The sequence below is a fragment of the Alligator sinensis genome, unplaced genomic scaffold (assembly GCF_000455745.1).
Source record: "Alligator sinensis unplaced genomic scaffold, ASM45574v1 scaffold103_1, whole genome shotgun sequence".
In the NCBI taxonomy this organism is placed as follows: Eukaryota; Metazoa; Chordata; order Crocodylia; family Alligatoridae; genus Alligator; species Alligator sinensis.
Window position 1 is genome coordinate 1712399 of NW_005842226.1, and position 6704 is coordinate 1719102.

Sequence of the window (6704 nt, forward strand, 5' to 3'; positions counted from 1 at the left end):
AAGAGTGTGTGACATCCCTATCCAAGATGTATAATAGCATCTCAGAGATGTTGCTGCGTTATGCAGCTCTGTGCTAGTGGCCCTGGAGGTGCAGCCCCAAGAAGGGGCAGAGAAGTGATTATGGGTTTGGGTGCTCACCCATGCCCAGGGGCTATTTACTGCACTGCTCAGCACCCACCATAGTCCCAATGCCGTGGGTGCATGGACACACCCACTGATACTAACCTCTCCCAGCACAGCACCCAGCGCGGCCCTCTCCCCTCCCCAGGGCTGTCTGGAACGAGGCGGTCCTTGTGGCAGGGGCCGGCTCACTGTGGGGGTACTGCTGCACCCAGCACACTGGTGCCCTGCTCTTGGCCATCCCGTAACTGCCCAGCACATCCTCCCACAGGGGTCTCAGCCAAGTCATCGGTGGGATAAAGGGACTGAGTTCCCATTGCCTCTGTGCAGTGGGGGAGCAGATGGCTCCTGGCACCTGCCATACCAAGGGGCACACAGCACCTTAGCCTTGTGGCTCTGAGCCAGCCCCCTGCCATAACTCCTGGCGGGTTGGTGCCTTATAGAAAGCACCTGGGGGGATCTGGTGGTTTCCTATTCTCTTGCCATGAAGGGAACCACAGCCACATTTGCCACAGATCATCCCTCGGCCTGGGCAGAAAAACACACTGGCACTAGCTCCCCAGCAGAGAGGGACAGTGGCAGGGCTAGGTGGCGGGGGAGCAGCACCAGGCCTGACCCATGGGGAGCTGACCCAGCACCAGCCTCTCCAGAGGGAAGATGGCAGCTCTGCTGGAGGCGCTGAGCAGCTGGCTCAGATTAGCAGCCCCCTCACTCCATAGGCAACGTGTTGGCTGGGGGAAAGCCATTTGGAGATGTTTATACGATTGCAATAATCCCTGTTTGTGCGTTGTTTAAAGAAACTTGTTTTCTGCTCGTCTCCTGTCAGGCGGCTCCTAAGCAATCCCAGCCGCCTCCCGTGATGGATGAGGGGAGCCTGGCCGAGCTATGCTCCCACCACGGGACACACTCTTCATTTGTCTCCTTGAGAAAGGAGCCTTGTTCCCAGCAAGGCGAAGTGAGGAGCATGGCCAAGAAGCCAAAGCCAAGGCAGACGCAAGCAGATGGAGCAGCAAAGGGTGGGGACGTCATTGTAGGACGTCCACCCCACGGAGGCATCTGTGGAAAGGGGAGATGGCTAGGCAAAGGGTTATTTTAAGGATGGGATCAGTATGCGAGCCGTTCGTCACCAGCCAGGAACTCAGTTGCAGGATCTGAGCTCAGCCCAGACATACCCAGAGGTCCCTGAGCTCTGGGAACATCGTGCAGAACCCAGGCTACATCCACAGCTTGCTCAAGCCAAGTTCTCAACTGATGGGTTTGGGGTCAGGAGCTACTCAGAGCTCAGTCATTTATGTCTGAGGCCTGGTACTTCTCAACACTTGGGCACTTCTCCCTGAGTCCAGGTCTCTGGTCTGCACGTCCTCCTCTTCAGCATCCTTGTGGTTCTCTATAGCATGTGGACACCAGGGTGAGAGCAGAAGCGCAGGGTCCCAATTCCCCATTGAGTGAAGGCCCCTCTTATGTCCACAGCTGGTGGACACGAGCAGCTGGTCATACAGGGGGAATCCCTCGATGGCAGAGGACCGGGGTAGTAGTCTTGTGACATGGCCAGGGGTCAGCAGCTCGGGGCTGTGGAAAGAGGTGAGGTGGGACTGCACCTACAGCAATCAGGAAGCGAGCCACTGCTGTGGGACTCCCTTCAAACCCCTGCCAGCCATCTCACGGGCTGGGGAAGGAACGGGGCTGCAGTCCCTCCCTGCAGTGCAGATTTGCACAGAAAGGGCTTCTCTACCCCAGGTCCAAGCAAGCCCTGGGTAAGGGCCTACCGGACTAGCAGAAGCACAAGCGAAGTCACACTTGCTTGGCCAGAGCTGCTGCCTGGCTGGGTCTCAAGACTGTCAGGCCCCAGGGGCTGAATGAGCAGACCTTCACATCCCCTACCCAGGGCCCCTCAATCCCACCCCCTGGGCCATCAGCTGGATTCCACCCCAGACTTGGGTTAGGCAAAATATTGTCATTGAAAGACCAAGAAATGCAAGCTAGGGGGTGATGTCCCTGAACTACCTGAGGACTTGGGTTAGAGCTTTGGCTAGAAAAAATATTTGGGGGACTGACGTTAGAGTCAAGGCACCAGCAAAGGACATTTTGAACCCCATTTATCCAACAGCTATGTGGTTCGAGCACTGACTCCAAGATAGCATAGCAGGCCTCAATGCCCTTCCTTGCCTAAGTGGGGTCTTATGTCTCTGGAGAGCACTGCCAGGCTGCAGGGTGACCTTCCCTCTCTTTGTCTCCCTAGCTGTGCCTCTGTACAGAGTGCGAAGGAAGGGAAGTGTCATGCACTCACCCTGGCGAGGGGCACCTGGGAACAGTCCCTGCTCCAGTGAGCACCTGGTTCTCTCTACAGACTAGAGTGGATCAGCTGGGGAGCACATCCAGCACTGCTGGCAGCCCTTCTGGCTGGAAATGGGAGCTGTGGTTTCCAATCCCTTGAGGCCAGCCCTTGCACCCTGGAACGAGACACCCAGGCTCAGTCCCTGCTGATGGGTCACTGTAGGGCAGGGTGGTGGGTTACAAGCTCACATGCTGGGGAAGGGGTGAAGCAGGCGTCCATGGGTAAGAGCAGTTTCTGCACTTCATTCCAGAAGATCCCAGATGCCGCAGGCAGACAAGGATGCTCTTGCCCTGAGCACCGCAGAGGATGGTGGTCCCCAAGGTGTGCAGAGACAGCAGGTGAAAGAGCTCACCCAGCAGGTCAGTGGCTGCGCTCTCCTGCAGCTCTCCTGATTCCCAGTCAAGCACCCAGTCCGCTGGGCTGCACTGTCTCAATGACCATTGCCACTACGTGTGATGCCGGCTACCGGCAGAAGCGCTGGTCTCCATGACAGAAACACCCTCCGGAGTCTCACGCTGTCTCCATCAGCTCTCGGCTGGCAGGCACGTGGCTGATCCACTCCTCCCAGTCCCCAGGCACCAGAAGACCCCCTCCTGTCCAGCAGGAGCCCGTCACCTTGCCCTCGTGCCAGTCATCCAAGCAGCAGCACCTCAGAAGCGCCTCTCAGCAAAGCTGCGACACGAGCTGGCAAGGGCTCAGCTTCTCGTTGGTGGGAAGCTGACATTTCAGCCTCTGGTTTTGCTCATTCAAAACAACCCTCCATTTTTCAAAATTCCCTTCCAGCTGATTTGGAAACACCAACACGAGCTTGCAAGGTCTGGCTTCAGAGCCCTCCACCAGGCCACGGGTCTCAGGCCATTCTGATTCTCCCACAGCCTGGGAGCCAGCTGGCTGGGGCGCTTGGATGACCCAGGGTCCCTCCCCTGGGACCACCTGAATGACAGAGCTGTGGCCTGTAGGCTCTTGGGCCCCTGCAGTCTCTGGCAAACCGGGCCTGCTTCCAATAGCCAAGCACTGGCATGTGCCAAAAACCTTTCCAAGCAAACATGCATCTGCAAAGCCGTTGGGTTAAGACAAACGGGCATTTTCTGACAGTCGGGTTTTGTCAGAAGATTCCTGACCAGCTCGTTGCGCACCCTTGGGACGTGCAACGTCAGGAGGGAGGACGAGCCAGGCACAGAACCACACAACAACTCCCTGTGTGGATGCTCTTATTCTGGGATAAGGAAGCCTTTCTCCAGCTTACTTCAATCCATTTCCAGAAGAAGTATGTTCACAGGGGGAGCCCCCACCTTCTGCTGGGGTCTTGAACGGGCCTGTGATCTCCAGGTTTTGTAAATCTGCCCTTTACCAGAACCAGACGCAGGGGCAGAAGGCGGATGACACACTTGGCACGGAGACACCGAACCAACTGTGGTAGCCTCCCAAAGAAGTGCAGGTTGTGCTGGCATCTCCCGCAGCTTTGTTGGCAGTGGCCGCTTTGGAGGCAGCTTCGTCTTTCTTCATGCAGTGGCCAAGGCCATGTCAGGAAATGGAGGAATTGCTCTGACCGTCCAGTCAGAAGTGCCATTGTATTGCAATCCCACCGGCTTCCAGCGCTATTGTTGTATGAGCAAAGTGCCAAGAGAGACTTTTCTCTACAAAGGAGGCCCTGGGTGACTGCTAGAATGTGAACCAGGGAGAGAAGGACGGAGATGTCTCCAGGAGTGAGCATGGTGAGCGTGTCTCCTCTGGGACAGCCTGTCCTGCACAGATGCAGCCAGAAGCCTTGCGCACAGCCTCTTCAAAGGGGCTAGAGGCAGGAAGCAACGGCCCAGGGGCTCACAGCACGGTGCTCAGGATCAGGAGAGAGGACGTGGGGAGTTGTTTTGGCCCCTTGCTCTGCACCAGCCTGTTCTGCAGGGAGAAGGTGCACGGGGTTGCTGCACAGAGGGTGCAGGAGCAGTAGCATGCTCTCCTGCCTGCCCTGGAGGCACCTTGCCAGCCAGAGCTGGGGCAATGAAGCCTTGTACTGCAGATGTGGCTTTAAAATTCACATCCAGGCTTCCTGTCACCTCTAATGCCCTGTGGTTTGCAATAGGCCTAGCTGTTTTATTTTGGAGATCAGGGGTCTCTCTCATACTGGTGTAAATCAGGAGCCCTGCAGAAGCACCTCCTGGGAGAGCAGGGCCAGACTGAATCCTGTAAGAGTTGTTGCATGGGTGCGGGGGAGGACTCCTTGTTCTTCCTAGTCCAGGGGCAGGCAATTATTTTGGGTGGAGGGCCACTTACTGAGTTTTGGCAAGCCATCGAGGTTCGCATGACAGGCAGCCAGGGGCAGATAAATATTAATTTTCTAAATTTTTTAGGGTCCCCGCGGGCCAGATAGAATGGCCTGGTGAGCCACATCTGTCCCCAGGGCCACATTTTGCCCACCCCCGTCCTAGTCAGAGAGGCCAAACTCCTGGACAACACCTCTGCAAGCAGCTTCACAGGCAAAGCGGGCAGGGAGACCTCTGCTCTGCAGCTCTGACTTCCCAAGTCCTTGGTGCAATTCGGAGGTCGCATTGATTCAGGCATCACATCAGGCTTCTGCATAACCCCACACATTGCACAGCTTCTGCACCACTTCTGACTCCACCTGTCTGCCAGGGCACAGCAGGGCTGCACGGGGCTCTAGGAAAGGATGGTGCAGTGTTCGACATCTCCAGGGCAAGTCTCAGTGGGCAGAACGGCACTGCCCACCCTAAACCAGCATCCCCTGTCTCAGCACGTCTAGGCCCTGCCCCACTGCTGCCAACACCGCCAAATCTCACAGTCCATCCAGAGACAAAGAGCCGAGGGAAAATGCCGCGAGCTCAGAATGGGGCTCTCTGCCCTGGCACACACTGTTCTGCCAGCCAGGAGGGGCTCCTACGTCAGTGCCGGGCACAGGGTACGCCAGGCAACACGGGGCTCTTGCAACACAGGAGGCCCGGCTGGCGCGGGTGGAGAGACGCTTTTCAGACCACATGCGGCTGCATCCGCCTTGCGATCCAGAAGCATCTGCTTCCATTTACTGCAGGCCGAGGGATAAATAAATCATGCTGGGTGGTGATAAACAGTCCTTCCTGTAAGTGCAGTGGGGCCAATGCAGCAAGGGGCTGCGTGCGCCAACTGGGAGCAGTGCCCCCTGGCAGGAAGGGGCAGCGAGTGAGTCTGTCGCCTGCCCTGCAGCAGGCTGCAGCCTGGCCTGGAAAGGTGTTGAACACCCAGGAGCCGCATGAAAGGCAGAGGGGGCAACAGCTGCTCAGGACCACCTGGACCCAGGCCAGACATGGAGAGCAGAGAAACGAGGCACAGGACAGCTCCAGAGGGCTGCACGCTGTCTGCCTCTTGACTCTACCTGGAGCTGCACTTCCAGCCTCCGACAGCCGCTCCACCGGCAAGCAGGGCTCTTGGCCAAGGTCTGATCTCGCCTGCTTGGGAGCCACTACACTGATGACAGCAGTGCACGGGAGGTCAGAGCCAGGTCCTGCACTTCCAGGCGTGCCCACAGCGTGTGCCCGGCTCTCTCGCATGCCCCAGCTGGCCCCCCAGCCAGGACGGCAGTGGTGGGCTGGTTCTCAGGGCACCGCCCAGGGCTGCTCTGAGCTCTGGCTGGGGACCCCCAGGGCAGCTTCACCGCCCCGCACCTGGTTGGTGTGAGCAGGAGCAGGGCATGCTCTACCGCGGGGCTTGGAGCCAACAGGCCCTGCACGGGGCTGGGATCTGCTCAGTGAGACAGCTACAAAACCCGGGCCAGGAGCAGAGCCTCCCCGCACCGGGCCCGAGCGCTTGGCCTCCACGTCACTTGGCCGTCCCATCCGGAAGGCTTGAGCCGCCTCAGCTGTTGGCACGTGGCTGTGAAGTGACGCTAAGTCTAGCGGTCAGGACAGACACAACTCAGTCACGTTCCCCAGCCTACCACAAAGCCATGCTCTTCATTAAGCAAGCCACGTAATTGCTCTGTCCCTCATCCCTGGCTGAACTGCAACACCAGGTCCCAGGGGGCTGTGGTCTGATGTTCACCAAGCACCGAGTGCTTCCCCGGCTTGTCCCCTTACCGCCACCGTGCTCCACGCTCCAGGTCCAACCCCGCTGCAACCCCACCTGCCTCAGCGCTTCGGGTCTGATCCCGTTCACACCCCCCCCGCGCCCCCTGCCACTTTGGTTCCGACTCTGCTCTCTCCCGCTCCCCTGCCGCTTCAGGTCTGACCCCACTCCTGAACCTCCCCACCACTGCTTCAGG

The 6704-nt window shown here is 58.4% G+C and overlaps 1 protein-coding gene across 1 annotated transcript in view; it reads right to left on the reverse strand.

Annotated features, from left to right (window-relative positions):
• TBXA2R (thromboxane A2 receptor) overlaps positions 1-6704 on the reverse strand; it is a 36537-nt gene that overhangs the window by 5251 nt on the left and 24582 nt on the right. The gene's annotated exons all lie outside the window — the stretch shown is intronic.